At 39.3% G+C, this 16,637-nt stretch overlaps 1 pseudogene; it reads right to left on the bottom strand.

Moving 5' to 3' along the window:
• Nucleotides 1-1,829: 1,829 nt before the first annotated feature.
• LOC149138940 (auxin response factor 6 pseudogene) lies at nucleotides 1,830-3,800 on the bottom strand (annotated as a pseudogene).
• Between the last annotated feature and the right edge of the window lie 12,837 nt (nucleotides 3,801-16,637).

Here is a 16,637-nt window from a genome sequence, read left to right as displayed (position 1 = left end):
AAAAAAAAAAAAATAATTGATGTATGTATATGTTCCAGAGTAAACCATGGGAATTATTTTTACCTTTGGGACCTTTGTGGCTTTCTTGACAAAGGCTATCCTTTCAGCCTTTGATGCCGGACTTCTCTAGGTTGCATCTGAGATGAAAACCTCAAATTCTTCCATTGCCCTATCCAGTGATGCCTTTGAATCCATTTGCTCCTAACCCGCCTTGTCGAAGGAACTCCTCCACCTCCATTTTCCGCCAAGACAACGTCCAGTTCCACTTGCTTGTCGCTAAGAGGCTTGGACGTATAGAGGCTCTTCTAACCATCATAAACAGGGACAACATTGTTCATGGCCTGAGGGTACTTCTTGAATGCTTCATATATAATCTTATATTGGAAACCCTTAGGAGGCCTCGGCTCAATGGTAACATCATAATGGAACAACTCCTTCTTCTGAAACCGAACCCTGTAATGATTTTCCAAGAGGGAAATAGGCTTTCCAGAATTGCCAAAGTCGGGTCACCTCAAAATGTTAAACTTTTTAGCAAAATAAGGGGTTGCCGGAACCATTTGTGCGCCATCGCTAGCCGTTGAACTGGGCATAACCATTGCTCATTTTCTTTTTCACTTTCTTTCTTCAAAGCTTGAGGTACAAGATGTTCGAACAACGAACAGAGTGACGCACGGTACCAAAAGCCGTGACATAGAGACAAAATTTACTAATATAACACAAATCTCACTAACAACAACTTCAGTCACTGTTCTACTAGTTTTCAGGGTTTGAACCGGAGACCAGACGAAGACAGTATTGATAAAAGTGCTTACAACCGTCACAGAATTTACTAAGACAACATAAATGTCACTTGAGCGCAAAATGCATTTAATGAAGGCGTTGCAATTGCATGATGTGTGGGGATGGGTTTGGAAAACTGTCTGCCTTCTTAGCGAATGAAAGGCAAGGAGGGAGTTAATGCGCCACACATAAATTGTTGTTCCTCCACCTCCTTTGCATCACTTCTGGTGCGCTACCAACAACAACAACAGAAGAGCATTTACTACATTGGAGGACGAAAATCGATACACGAAAGTAAGTGGATGGATGGAAGAAGAGCATTTACTACACTGGAGGACAAAAATCGATACACGAAAGTAAGTGGATGGATGGAAAGTAAGTGCCACATTTAACGCTCTAATAACTCCCACACTGCAAAAATGCAATCTTCCTAATACACTTAACGCCACTCTCCAAAATATGGAAAGTCGCCTTCACTGTTTCAACAAACTGTTACCCTTTTAATATTATTACAAATGCTATATAAACACAATTTAGGAGTGTAGCAAGTATGTTTCGTTTTGGCCTTTACATAAATCATACGTTTTCCATAAAGTTGAATATATATATTTTTTAATTGGACCCCATTATTGAATGTATCTATAGTGCTTCCCTTATTTGTTGTGCGTTGTTGGGTTTCTTTGATATCTAAACTAAATTGACCAGTAAGAAATGGACTTTCGATATTCCACTGGGGAGTTGCAGGGTATTAACACCTTCTATGAGATTGATTGGTGATTATCTTAGGCTCTAGAGTAGAGTTTAGTTGGAGTTAAAAGGCCTTGGCTACCATCCAAGCATGGTCTATGATCAGTTTCCCAAAGCCATAATTTGTTGTTTCCCAACTTTGTCAAGATATTCTATGAAGTCAAGTGTATCAACTGACATGGCTTCAATTGAATGGAGCTGTCATTATCTATGTGATGTATGTTCTTTGTTCCTTCCTGTTGGTTGACATATCTTCTTTATTCCTTCCTGTTCATTGACATCTGTTAAAATCAGATCCTGTTTTAATGTTCATCATCAGCTTTTGCTGGAGAATTTGAGTCAACAATCCTGATTTCCTGCAATGTTGCCACAACCATTGACTTGGACATATCTGGTTGGATTCCTTCCACTGAAGAATCAAATCTATCCTGCATCTGCATCCAAGGATCCATGCCTAGCACTTGAAATTTCAAGCCCTTAAAATGTTTCTCCCCATTATCTCCTCCTGTCCACATGAAACTTTTCATCATCTTGCAATCGTCATCTTTAACATTAGGAACATAAGCCATTCCCTGAAGTTGTGGCCACGGGCGCTTTAACCTCAAGGGATAGGAAGGTGGGTCCATCAAGAATGTGATCAAAGGCTCAATCTCCCACAAAGATACACGGGGTTGTCTTTCACCTGCAGTAGATTCATTCCAACCAACCTTCACAGAGCGCCATTGAGAATTTGGCCAGGGAACTGGATCCAAATCACCAATGCCAATTATAGTACCCATGTACCTATGCACACTACAGTCTTCCGTCTCAAATAACATGCGAAACTGCATCCCTGCTGAAACTCGTGTATGATAAATTGCTTTTTCATACTTGGAAAGTGGTACAACAAACTCTGATGGACTTGCCCTTGGATTGTAAAATACAATGAATCGACTATTTTGTAGCAGTAGCATGAGCTGCAGCAGCAAGAACTCCAATGGGCATGCTATCACTGGAGAGAACCAATGATGGAATAATTGTTTGTGATCTGTTTGCTCTTTTAATGCCCAATAATAGTTATCCCTTCTCATTTCTAATGAACATGACCGAGTCACCAGTGACAAGTCTCTTGGCACTTACGAACACACTCCATCCTGTTGTCAATAAATGTCTCTTAGGCTGACCCCTATAGATATGCCAAAACTTAATTCATTATCATGAAAATCTCTTGCAATGAGCTCCTGAACGGGAGGCTATTAAGTAAAATAAAGTGGAGGAAACACTTTGTCAGCTGCACAACATGGAACTGAAAATCCACCAGGAGACATATGAAGTATATTTGATCATATACTTCATATGTCTCAACATCAGCGTGCATTGTGGCATTGTGAAGTTGGCAGATTAGTTGAGGTGGAAGGGTTGGATAATTAGGTATATGAGCATCCACTTCCTTGTTTGTACAGGCAGCCACCTTCTCACTGTGACCTAGAGGAAAATAGACCACACGACTCCCAACTGTAGATAGAGATACAAGGGGCCTGACACGTGCATGCCACAACTCTGAATTAAGGCTTCTCCTTTCCCCTAAACCTTGTAGCAGTTTTGTTTCACTGTGACCACCTGTAAAAATCTATGATGTATCAGTTGACTCTCTAGGATCACAGGAAGATGTTTTAATATTTGCAGAACATGACAAAACATTGTAGGAAATATTCTTTGCATCCATCATAGGCACACGCTTGGGGATTGTCTCTATATCTGTTTTCTTGGTGTTGCATGTACCTAAGATTGAAGGTGATGAGTATCCAGAATGACCAACACGACCCTCAAAATTGGAATGGGGTGTTGTACATCTATTTGTTTCAGGTCTGTCAACTGTGATTGCCTGAATTGAACAGGGCAGATTCCAGGAGCCCATCAGCCCCAATTGGTATCACGAAACTGTCCTGGCACAAATTTCCAACATTAGAAATTTCATCACTTCCAAGAAAAGGGTTCAAGGTACATTCTTCTTGACAATCTGATGCCATGTTCCTTTGAAATTGCAGTTGCTCCATCAAAGTCTTCCCTGAACAATTGAATGACGGTTGTTGATTATCATGTTCTGTTGCAGCTGACAAAGTCATGTTTGCTTGTGAGTGCCCTTTAAAAGGTATGCATCCTTGAAAGCCGAGTGCGAAAATTCTTTTCTCCAAATCCATATCATTATCATGATCAAGAGGTGCACTAGCTGTGGTAGCTAAAGTTGGAATTCCATCACAACTATCAACTGCAGAATAAGATGCTTCGCTCATAGGGCCTGTTAGCGCTTGAAATTTCACCTCAGGCTGAGAAAGGTAAACCTCAAGGCAACATCAAACCACTTAGCCTCGTAGCTAGCCCTACGGGGCAGGAGAGGGCTCTCTCTGGTCTATCTCGATAAAGATCTTCAATGGGCGAGATAACCAATAGGGTAACACTGATTTTAGGCTAGTAAACTGATCAAAAGGGTTGATTTGGGATTTTTAGGGTTTTTGATGGAAAATTGGGGAAATGGCAATTTTAGGTGCGGGGATTGGACACAGTTTTCGCAGGGGGTTCTTTGGGGCGAGGTAGGAAACAGTATTGATGCCTTTAATAGAGATGGATGGATGAGAATGACCGGTGAGGAGTTAAAGAGAGCAAGCAATAACCTTGAATTCCCTTTAAACAGTCGAAAACATTGATATTAAGCAAACTTAAAAGCAGAGCATGACAGTCATGAGTTCTACTTTAACATTTCATTTGCCTAATGTGCAGAAGGAAAAGTAAGGAAATGATTCACATAACACACTTACAAGTACAAAGAGAAACACATCATCAATACATGTGACCACAAGAATCCCAAAAAGGACTGCAAAACCCTGGTCTTCCTTTGCCAAAAATTGCAGAGATACAGTGAGTAATACAATAAGAGCTTCTCCCTCAAGAGTCCAACCATGAAAATGAGCAAGAGAGTACATAATATAGATCATCTAACATCTTTCCCTGCCTCTAGGGGTCGAGCTCACTATCCTAGGAGCTGTTTCAACCAATTCTAAACTAAGCACTGAAAACTAGGCAGTCAAAACAACTTGCCTCTATAAACTAGGAAACCAATTCATTCATTTAATTTTCACCTATCTCATGAATGAATCTTCTAGAAGAGATACATAAGTGTAAAAGTGTCATAAATTTACATCATTTACAACAAGAAGGATAAAAATCAACTCCAAAAAGTCAAACACAGTCAAAACTGCGTTTTGCTGAGCTGTAGGCTGAAATCCTGAGCAATTTGCCTGACGGGTCGCGCGCCTTTGAGAGCACTTTTGGGGCACTTTCAGGTGTCCAAATGAGGCAAGAGTAGGCTTGTTGGAAAGGTCTGTGAGTCTACTTTCCAACCCAACTGGAATTTCTGAATTTGGTTGTCATTTGCCCCTCCAAAATTGCAATCTCCCAAGACTACTTTTTGTGTGTCAAAAATGTGGCAGAAAGTCATTTTTTGCTTGTTTTTTGACTTTTAGGAGGCCCAAAACTTCATAAAATCTCTTGGCAATGGGTGAGCATGTGTAACTTTTCATGCCAAATCCAGAAATGCTAAGTTTTTTGAAAATAGAGTTGCCAAGTGAAAGGGTCGCGCGGGGGGTGAGACCCATCATGCGGAAAAACCTGTTTTTTGCCTTAAAAACCAAAAATCACCCAAAATGCTCAAAATTTCTTGGAATTTGTGCTGGGGCTGAGCTATTTAGTGCCATGCTCCTTCAAGGAAGCCTCGGCCAAGATGTGGAGGGGATCGGGCCTTTTTCTCCGTTTTTGTGCTTTGACCAACCGCCTTTGGAGCACCTTCATCTTTGCCTTGCACACGTGCATCTGTGCCCAATAATGATTCTTCATGTTTCTCAGCAATTTCTTATCTTGGTTGGCCTTAGCCAACAGCCTCTCTAAATGAGCATTGAGCGGGATAAGCATAGCCTCTCGCTCAACTGGTACTAAATCACCGGGTCTTCTTCGATTCAAGTTGCGGTCACTACGAATCCTCCACAACTCATCAAGAGTTTGCTCATCCTCCAACTGCTTGTTGCGCTGCTCTAAATAGGTGATCGTCCACTGTGCCATCTCTAACTTCTGCTGCAACAAGCGGTTCTCAGCCTCCTTTTGCTGAATGATCTCATGAAGCTCCGTGGTAGGAGAGCGGGTGTCAAGATCAATGATATCAATGTCGGGATCACCCGACAGTCCCTCCTCGACCATGGGCTGCTTGCCCCTCTGTAATGCCTGTGCTACTGAAGAAGGCGAGGCCCCTTCCACCTGATGTGGAGATAGCACTCGCTGAGCTGATGAAGAAGGCGAGACCCCTTCCACCTGCTGTGGAGAAAATACTCGCCGAGCTGCTGCAAATAAGGCCCTTTGGCCTCTCTGATAAGTGACCAATGGAGGAGAGCTGACATATCTGGTCTCAGGGATATCATGCTGCTGTGATGGTCCTCCCTCCTCATGAACAATCTCAGGGGGTGATGATGGCGCTGTGAAAAACTCACGAGAGATAAACTCCTCCCATGGGATGCCCTGCTGTTTTGACTGTTTGAGATGCTGTTTCAAGGGGACAAATAACACAAGGGAGAAGTTAGGGAGGGGGACTTTTGAGGGGACTTAGGGAAAATATATGTAAGAGGGAATTTAGGGAAGAAATTATGACATATACAACATCACATAATCATAATATGCAAGGGTTTTATGGGAAGTAGGGTTTAGGGTTATGTTATTGATTTTTAGGGGTAGGGGTAGGGTTTTAGGGCTTTTAGTATTTTTGGTAGGGAGATTGGGTAAAAATGATAAGGGAGGTGGTAATAGGATGTGGGGAAAAAGTGGGGATGAAAAGGATGACCTTGAGCACAGCAAAACAAAACCCTAGCTTTACTTGCACTTTGACCTTTTTAAGCACAATACACATGAATTTCCCATTTCATCTTGATGGCATTTGACACATCTTCCATGCTCATTTTTTCTTTACCAAGCAAAATCACCATGATTTAGAGGCCTACCTGAAGAAATTTAGGAGAAAGAAGTTGATTTGTGGCTCACTGGAAAATTTCTGTAGGTGAATCCTGATGGGTCGCGCGCACTGCCCAACGGGTCGCGCGCCCTCAATGGGTCGCACCAGTGTAATTTTTGCACTGGCAAAGGCACCCTGATGGGTCGCGCGCCTTCAATGGGTCGCGCGCCAGGCTCAACGGGTCGCGTTTTGCAGGAGGCTTTTGGAGGCCTTCCCCAACCCCAAATTGAGCTCATGATAGCTCATTGGAAAGCTCTTTGTGTCTAGTTATCATTTTACCCATCAAGCAAATCATTTGGCCAACCAAGCTAGGAGAAAACTTGATTTTCCCAAGGTCACTTCAGAGGTGTCTTCGATTCTCCTGAGGCAACGGTATTCTTGACATTTCTCTCAAACCATGACACCTGTGCAAAAAGTGAAGGAGGTTTTTCTTCTTTAGCATGTTTTGGACAAAAACCTCTCTCAGTTTTCCAAAATTCATCTTCTATTTCTCTGAAACGGCTTTTGAGTGAAACTTGTTCTGATGTGTGAAACAAGGAATTTTGTCAAAATGGAGCGAAATGAAGGGGATAAGAGGCTTCTAAATTCTTGGGGAAATTTTTGGAAGTAGGGAGGGATGTTAGGAAGCAGGGGAAAGTGAAATCTCAGAGATTGAGTGAGGGGAAGGGGTCCAAAAGGGCAAAACACAGGCCCAACCTAGAAAATTGCCAGGTTGTAGCAAGAAACTAGGGTTTGTGCGACAATGAGGATTTTGGGGGATCTCAGTGATGGGAAGCATTTGATAAGGTACATTAAGGATAGGGAAAGGTGTATGGACATCAGGAAACAAGTTTTGCTGATGATTTGACTGTCCAAAAGAAATTGCCTTCAAAACCCTAGGAGAGGGAAATGACCTTACCTAGGCGCAACTGAAGCATGAACAAGGTGTAAAATGACCCAATGGAAGCTGATATGACGATGAAAACCCTATGAATGATGATGGACTCAGCTGAATAGTGACATAGACTGACATTTGGGCAACTTTGAAAAGAGTAAAAGCAAACCCTAGACCTAATGCCTAATGACCAAATTTTGCTTGAAGACTCACTGAAATGACAAAATTTGACCTTGACACTCTGAGATCACTTTGTAAGAGCATATTTGATCACTGGAGGAACGCTGGAAAGACTGACACTAACAGGGCCTACTGACTTCAGATCTTTCATCTCATTGTTGGTAATATTGGCAAGCGTTGGCTGCAGAACAAGTACGTCCATCTAATGACTTTTGTGAATCTGCAGTGTTAATACTCATAGAGTTCAAGGAATCATACAATAAATATCTCTCACCTTCATTCCTTTCTATCTGGGCGGTGATCTTGGGTTAATTCCTTCACACAAAGCAATGATTGAGAATTGTTGGAATTCTATTGTCTGAAATTTTTTGTGGTCCTATTTTTTTTTCGCTTATGCTCCCTCCAACTGGCACCTCTGAATTGTTCTAGTAAATTAGAACATTCTGAGCATAAAAGAGCTTTGGAATCTCTAATATTGGCAACCAAAAATACTCTTGTTGGCTATCGCAATACCAACATCATCGGGGCCCTCATCCTTTTTTTCCCTCCAAATGGCACTTCAGTTTCATTGGATACTGAACCTAATCGCCCAACACATTCCGGGGAGAATGCTTTCTCCAGAATTCAAAGTGAACGGAGAAGTTCACATTGACAAAGCTGAGCAATGTTTAACGACATTCAGAAATCCAGGTAGTTTTTCTGAATACAGACCTCAGAAAACTGATGGCAAAAGTGTCCTATGCAAAGGTTTCTCCATACGTGAGTATGTTGCAAAAGTTAGAAGTGTGGACATCAGGAAATGTTGGCCATTATCTGAAAGCTTACTCGAAGAAAGTCTCAAAGAAGGGCGAAACCCCACGCTTCCGCCTCTTGTCAGGCCTAATCACAGATGGTGGTCATGCTTCGATATGTGTGGGGAACATAAGCACTTTGGGGCATTGTTTGACAAGCGCGAGATAGAAAATTACTCCCAAAGGCTGATTTTTAAAGCTCATGTTCAATGCCAACATCCCCCAGAATAACATCACCTGGCTTGGACAATTCTGGTATATTGTTTGCCTCCATAAGATACATTTTCTTATCATGACATAATTTTATTAATGGTGGGCATCCTGCAGTAGTTTCCATTTTACTTAATCCACCCACAAAATTTTCCTGTTTTATATCTGTAGAAGAGCAAATTGGCACTATATTTTTAATTGTCTCTGGTACACAAGAGTTTTCAAGAGACTCCACTTCAGTTGAAGTCTCTGCACATAAAAACTCAGCTTCCATATCCAGACTGCAATTTGGAATAGGTATCTTTGGCATATTATTCCCACACATCTTGGCCATTGATGATTGTTAAATGATAGCATTTGACCTTGATCTGGATCTGATCAGTTTGTTTGGCATTGAATGCTTGAAGGCAATGCGAGAATAGATTTGACTCGATCTCAAGGGCTTTGTAATGGGCTAAAGTTGAATGGAACATGAGGGCTTCATGTTTGTTTCAAGGACGTTTGCCCGAAGTCGATAGATTTTGAAGCTTGAAGGAAAGGAAGTTGATGACTTGCCTCGAACAAAAGTCCTAGAAGAAGTCAATACTTAAAGCATGTGACCGACAAAGATGCAGAAAACATGGAAAATGGTTGTTAACTAAACGGATCAATAACTGAATCAGTTATTGCAAACCCAACACAAAAGGGAATTGGTTCCATTTGATCCATTTGGAATTCGATTCCTTGACTTCCATATTGAATTTACTTCTGTGGGATCCAATTCAGAAATAGTTCTGGATGGTACATTAGAAAGACAAATATTAGAGAGAGATTATGGTAATGGTCATATGTTTTTGTGCTTTAATTTAATAAAGATAAGTGCCTTAAATTAATAAAGTCACATGTTATAAATAATATTAAGTTAAACCGGGTTAGTCATGTCTTAATGAAACAGGGTGGTTGTACGGGGTAGTCTCACTCCTCTTTATATATCTAGTCTTGACAATTTCCATATTAAGTTATAACAAGCAATATCTCCATTTCTTCTGTCTCTTCTCTTTTTGCAAATATTCTGCTATTGTGAATGTCCATTACCCAACAACAATGGGTCCAAATACCAAGGTAACACAAGAGTTGAGTGTATTTAATCACCAGAAAAATATAGAGTTAGTGGCAAATTCAGTTTGTGTAGAGTTAAAAGCAATCAAACTAAGAAGGGAATAAATAGTAGGTGACTAAGTCAAGATATTTCCTAGCATCCATGGACTTGAGATTGAGTTGATCATATTCATTGAAGTATTAAAGAAATTATATGCATGAAACTTATACTAGCACTTTCTAGTGGAATTGATAGTGCACTAATCCATTGTTTTCCAATATTGACCATATCACAGGTCGAGCTAAACCTGTAGCACTCTTGATTGAGGTTCAAGAAAATAGTTAGCAATTAAACTTATAAATCTAGATAAGAAAGCCTTGAAAATTCAGGTTTAGGCCTTGTTCCTGGTCTTAAATTTTGACAAGCTTGTGAAGATAGAGAATAATAATTTGTAGTTTGTAGTTGTTGGAAGAATTGTAAGTTGGTTGAATTTTGATGTACAGTGTGTGATTGAGAGTGGAAACACCATATTGAATGAGGCAATTTCCATTTTTGGAAATTTAGCCAACTCGACACAGTGGTTACTTGGACCTTAAATCCAATTCAAGTAAAGCCATTAAACCTTACAAGAATCAACTAAGAAGGCTGAGAGAGATTTCTAGTGGGATCTGAATTTGCACGCCAACAAGTGGAAGTTTCAAATCGTAGATGTTTAATTGAAGTTCAAGGGAGGATGAAAGTGAGTTGACAAAAATTGATGAACTTGTGTCTTTGGTGATGGGGATTAGTGAAGTCCAAGTGCAATTTGAAGGTTTGACAAAGTCCAATCATAATTTGAAGGATCATTTTGGTATCAAAGACTAGATCTTTGGTAATTAAAATCAGATCAAATCAAATTTCGGTATTGAAGTTTGTTTCATGCTGATGGATTCCAAGAACTTGCAACCTGAAGGCCTAAGCCAAGAAGGTTGAGGACAAAGTTGAAGATTAAAAAAAGAACAAACTATGGGTATGAAAAGAAACCAATAGATTGTAACAAGGGAAACACCGCAAGAGCCTGAAATTATTGGAGAAGGAAGACAACTAGAGTATCATCCCAAATTAAATAAACAGACAATATAAAATGTCTTGAGACTTGGAAATGAGCTAGAAGATGAACTCCTAAAAGCCTACATCAAAACACTGCTAAATTTTGAAATTCACCAGAAGAGAAGCTCAATATGCTTCGATGATTCATGCTGACTAATTTGAGTAAAATTTTGGAACCAATTCCATGATGCCAAACAACAATATTCTTACTAGTGAAATGCAAATGACATGATACAACTATATATGTTAGTTGTGGAAACGAGACTTGTGATCCTAGTTGTTTCAAGTTGATGGAAATTTGGAAATCCATAGCTTTATTTGAGATATGGATGCCGATAGACTTGATTATTGGTTAAGACAACTTGATATGTACTTTGAGACACAAGAATATTCAAACTTGCAAAAGATATTTTTTTTTCTAAGCTGAATATGAGTAGAGCAACACCAATAACTTTGTTGAAGGCCAATGATAGTTAGGTAATATGTCTATTAGCAACTAGTAAAACTTTCAGCAGTCATGGAGCAAGTTTTCTATAGTAGAGTATGAGACAAGTTTGAAGATTAAAGCGTAATTTTTGAAGTAGAAGTTGGGCCAAGCAATATCATAATATTTGAATAGTTGCATTGATACAAACATTATAAAGCTTCAAATCTTTCATGTGCCTAATTGCCCATTTATTTAATGGGGCTTGCCAATATTTTGGTCTTACCACCTTGTAGCATATCTGGGTTCAAATGGTATTCTTCATTGTGGACAGTTGAATTTTGCTTCAAATCTAATTGTTTGTCGAGGGGTTTCACAAGGTTGTCACATGAGCATATGTGATGCCCATTTTGACTTAGATAGCTACCTATGCTAAGGCTCTATTTTGCAATTCCATGTTATTTATTTATGAACGCTATGTAATATTGATACATTTAGTTGGACAGGTGAAACTACTTATATAAATCATTAGGTGGACTAGGTATTGATGATGGAAATGTTGATGTATGACCTAATGTATGACTTACATGGTTATGATTTATCTAGTGCATAACTTATTAGAGTTATTGTTGTTTCATGTATGGCTTAAGTGGATATGATTTATCTAATGAATGACTTAGTGAAATTATTATTTATCTAAATGTAAGATTTATTTCTAGTATGAACTACAAAATTGACACGTGGATAATAGACTTAATAACATGATGTTTAAGATCACTTATTTATATATATTTTGTTGCTATATATATGCATGAATGAGAACTAACCTGCAGATTGGAAAGAACTATATGATAACCAAGATCTACTCTTCCATTGGGGAAGGTTGAGACATGTAATGTGGAAAGGTATGATGTACATTGTTCTATTACATTTTGTATCTACTTGGTATGCACTCTTATGACATAGGTAAAATGTAAATGGCAACTGAAAAGAATACCTGACTGGATTATTCAATGACAAGTATCCAACTAGCGTTGTAGTGTGATCCATAATAGGGTGTTGACCCTAGCGCAAGGAGGGGTGGAGGTATATCCCACAGTGTAACCTCCAAACTTGGAATCGTGGGAGGGCAGTGATGGACACACTCCCCTAGACGTGTGATGACAATTTCCAGTTGGTGTTGACCCTAGTGTAAGGAGGGGTGGAGGTATTTCCCACCATGTAACCTCCAAACCTGGAATCGTGGGAGGGTAGTGATGGACACGCTCCCCTAGACGTGTGATGATGATTTCCAATTTCCTATTGGGGAAGTTAGGTCGATATAGTCGACGCTTTCGCCATATTGGTTTTATCAGTGGTTAGATTGGTATAGCTGATGCCATAGTATATAACAACAGAGGATGGATAGGGTGGGAACAAAAGTAGGTTAGGAAGGATAGAAGGATATAGATTACTTGGAGACTCTTGATGGGAAGTGGTTTCATTGTCTGACTTATCAATTTTACTACTATAACTCTCTCTCTATTTTGTTATACCTTATTGTCAAACTGCTTCGAACTCCTTGTATCATTTTCACTCTAACTTCGGGACAAAGTTTTCTGAAGGAGGGGTGTATGTAATGCCCTACTTAATCTTATCATGTAAATTTTATTATTGTTTAAATTACCTGAAAAAATTGACTTATAATAATCAAGAAATATTGGTACATACCTACATTGGTGAAACTATAAATTTATTACTGATATAAATTTTATTATTGTTATTATTCAATTCCCAACTTGTCTTCTCAAATTTAATTTTGATAGGATATGGTCTCCTTCCATTTATTCCAATTTAAATATCTTATTCCCAAAATGTTTTCTCAAAATCTCCTTGGGAGAAGATATGGTACTCTCCAATTAATTACCAACTTATATATCCATATCTTATCCCCAAAATGTCCTCTCAAATTTACTTGGAAAAATATATGGTCCTCCCCAATTAATTACCAAATTAAATATCCATATCTTATCCCCAAAATGTCCTCTCAAATTTACGTGGAAGAAGATATGGTCCTCCCCAATTAATTACCAAATTAACTATCCATATCTTATTCCCAAAATGTCCTCTCAAATTTACTTGGAAGAATATATGGTCCTCCCCAATTAGTTACCAAATTAAATATCCATATCTTATCCCCAAAATGTCCTCTCAAATTTACTTGGGAGAAGATATGGTAAGAAAAGTCAAATGAAAGGAGGATGGGGTAGTTATGACATTAATGATAGGTGGTTGAGGTGGATGGGAGGAAGAGGCATAAAAGGGAAAGGATAATGAGAGGAGAGGGGGGTCCTTGATCTTGGTTTTGGTTGTGGTGTTGGAGGATTTTGTTTTGGGAGGAAGGTGGAGAAAAGAGAAGGGAAAGAAGGAGAGTGGTTGTTTAACTTGGACACACTACTTCTGGTTGGACTGGGCTAAGAGCGCTAGGGAACCTGTGGAGGTTCCCTGGGCTAGGAAATACTTGCTAGTTGGCTGGGAGGTAAATCGAGTCAGGTATTCAAGAGGAGCATCCCAACAGAGTCAGGAGCTCAGGAGCACCTCAACTAAGCTATTGGAACAGGTATTCCTCTATGTATTGATATATTATGTAAATGGTTGCAATGAAATTATTACTTATTTAATTTGTGTTAAATAAATCTTAATCGTATATTATCATCAAATAAATGTTTAGATAGAAGTAAGTTATTTCCCATTTTATTGTATTTAAAAATTAGAGAAATTTAGTTTTTAGTTAGAGGACCTGTTGTGGCCACCAACAACCCCCCTCCTTATTTAGTATTAGCAATAACACTAGGTAAGTGGGGACCCTTAGTAAAAAATTCAAAAATTTAATTAAAACTCATGTATTATACTCCTTAAGAAAATATCGCATCGCGCGAAGAAGATAGGACATTTCCTTGTGAGTAGAATGATAAACTGCGAGAATGCGACGCGAAATCCATCGCATCGCATGCATTAAGAAACGCTCATAAACGAAAACTTTAAGAAATTGCCGACGACCGATATGCGACATTGCATATCGCAACATCGCAAAAACAACACATAACTATTTAACAAATTGTAACAATCTGCGATCTTGCGATAATGCGATCGGCGATCTTGCGATCGCGCGAAACAGCAACCTGCAATCCTGCGATCGGCGTGATCGGCTAACCCTGCGATAACACATATTGATAAAATGCGATAACGCGATGATGCGATGCTGCGATGCGAATCGCAGAAATCGTCCATCGCAGATTTTCCCCGGCTCAACATTCAAGAAAAATTGAATACGCGCGTTAATGAAAATTAATGAATGTACGCCAAGTGTTAATGAAAGACAGTTTTGTGTTTTTCAAAGAGTTAGTTCACGTCAGGTGGCATGTTTTTGTACATCCGTAGAGCTCAGAGCTTTCTTGTCAATTTTTATTATTATTACGCTCTCCTTATGTGTGAACTGCAGGAATGAAAGACAGAAACAATATGAAGCAATGTGTAGGGAGCGATTAAGGAAAAAGGATAAAACTCCAAATCTCGGAAGCAGATAAATGCCCTCATGAATGGATACTGAGTGCAACAGAGCCGCGAATTCCAGAGCACTGCTAAGCTATCCATTACAGATCTATCAATCAAAGCCATGGTTCAATGAATGGTTGAACAATGCTGATATCAACAGGCGATTTAACGCTCAAGGGTAGAAGTTCACAAAAGCAGTATGTTTGCGAAATTTTAAAGCTTATACCTGATAAAGGAAAGGCGCTAAAGGTGAAAAACGCACCAGAAAGGTCCGGATCAAAGAACGGAGGCAATTTTCGATGCGCGATTAGCGCCTAGCAGGCGCTAATCGTGCATCGCTGAGAAAATTGCTCAAAAAGCAAAGTCCTTAACTGCTTAGTCGCTCGTAAGCCCGGAAACGCAAGAAAGCAAAGGCAGAAGCAATTTAAGGGTTAACCAAGTGGAATTTGGGTTATTACTGAGCATACACAGTAAATCCACATAGCCAGAGATGATTCTAAAGCATATCTGCTATTTTGCTGGAAAAAATGGTGCCAGCACTTGCCATTTTTGTTTGTTTATCTCAACCAAAAGCGGAAGACAGTCAGCCGACTCTACCCAGGCAAATATTGAATGCTCGCAACATTAAGGAGCAAATGCAGAAATAGTTAGATATTAGATTTAATTTTTAGAAATAATTTTGCTTAGAAAAAGGGCGGTCATTTAAACCGTATCTTGAATATGTGTAATTAAGTTATTTAGTTAGTAGTATTTAAACCCTTCTCATGCATTTAGAGAAGGGTCCAGAAATTTATCAAAAACTTGTCCTCAGAACATGCACTTTTGCACCCTCCGAGGAGGTTTTGGTGAATGAATGGATCAAGATTTGTTGATGTTTGCATTTGATATCTGCTACTGATGTTGCACTTCTGTACTCTTAGTAGATGTTAGAGCAAGGAGAGATAAATCATTATTGCTTGAAGCTTATGAGTAGGACCAATCATAAATGGTACTTTTATCTCTTGACCATTTCTGCTTATATGTTAAAGTGATATACAGTTTTCAGTTGTTTATATGTTATTGCATGAATGCTTGAGTTACCATTTGGCACTTTTGTACGGTGGTAGCTATTTATTTATGTGTAATATATGAATAGCTTATTATGCAATATGCTGTTCATAACTGTTTTGCCTAACTTTTTATGCGAAATAGTTCATCTTAATTGATTTCCTTTCTTATAATCGTTGAATGATCTTTATTACCAGTTGTTATATGAAATCTCTTTAGATCGCATAATAGAAGAGTTACATCCCGGGTTAGCATAGATTAGATGTGCTGTTTTTATTAGATTACCATAGCATAGAATTAGATTAAAGTTTGAATTAGAATAGCTTAGATAGTTACTGTTAGATCAGCAACATCCAATTCTACACACACACACCCATAGATTGGGAAACTGGTCCCATTATCCCCAGTCGGACCCGCTATACCAAACGGATAAGGAGCTGCCAACCAAGGTCCGGACCGGGCGGGTATCCCCCTTGTTGTCGACCCGATTTTCGGGGCTTCAACAGGACCCTAGGAGGGAACCTCACATTCCATGACAGATGATGAGTATACTATCAGGTTCTTGGAGCTGTTGGGATATGTGCCTTACCTCAAGGAGGAGAAGGCCAAGGTTCAGAGATTCATTAGTGGATTTCTAGTAGCATACAGAGACCGGATTGAGTTCGATGAGCCTAGATCATTGGAGGAGGCCATCCGAAAGTTGAAACATTGTTATGAGAAGTTGAAGTGCAAAGTTGATCCTAAGCTTGACTTGAAAATAAATGAGAAAGCTAAAGGAAAATGGCCACCAAAGCGAGGAAGACCTCAAGATGCAAGTGAGAAAGAAAAGGTAGTTCCTTACAATAGGTTCAATA

This window comes from Pinus tabuliformis, chromosome X, assembly GCF_031772625.1.
Source record: "Pinus tabuliformis cultivar Carrire ecotype Pingquan chromosome X, CPIR1, whole genome shotgun sequence".
Lineage (NCBI taxonomy): Eukaryota > Viridiplantae > Streptophyta > Pinopsida > Pinales > Pinaceae > Pinus > Pinus tabuliformis.
This window is presented reverse-complemented; position numbering and strand designations above follow the sequence as displayed.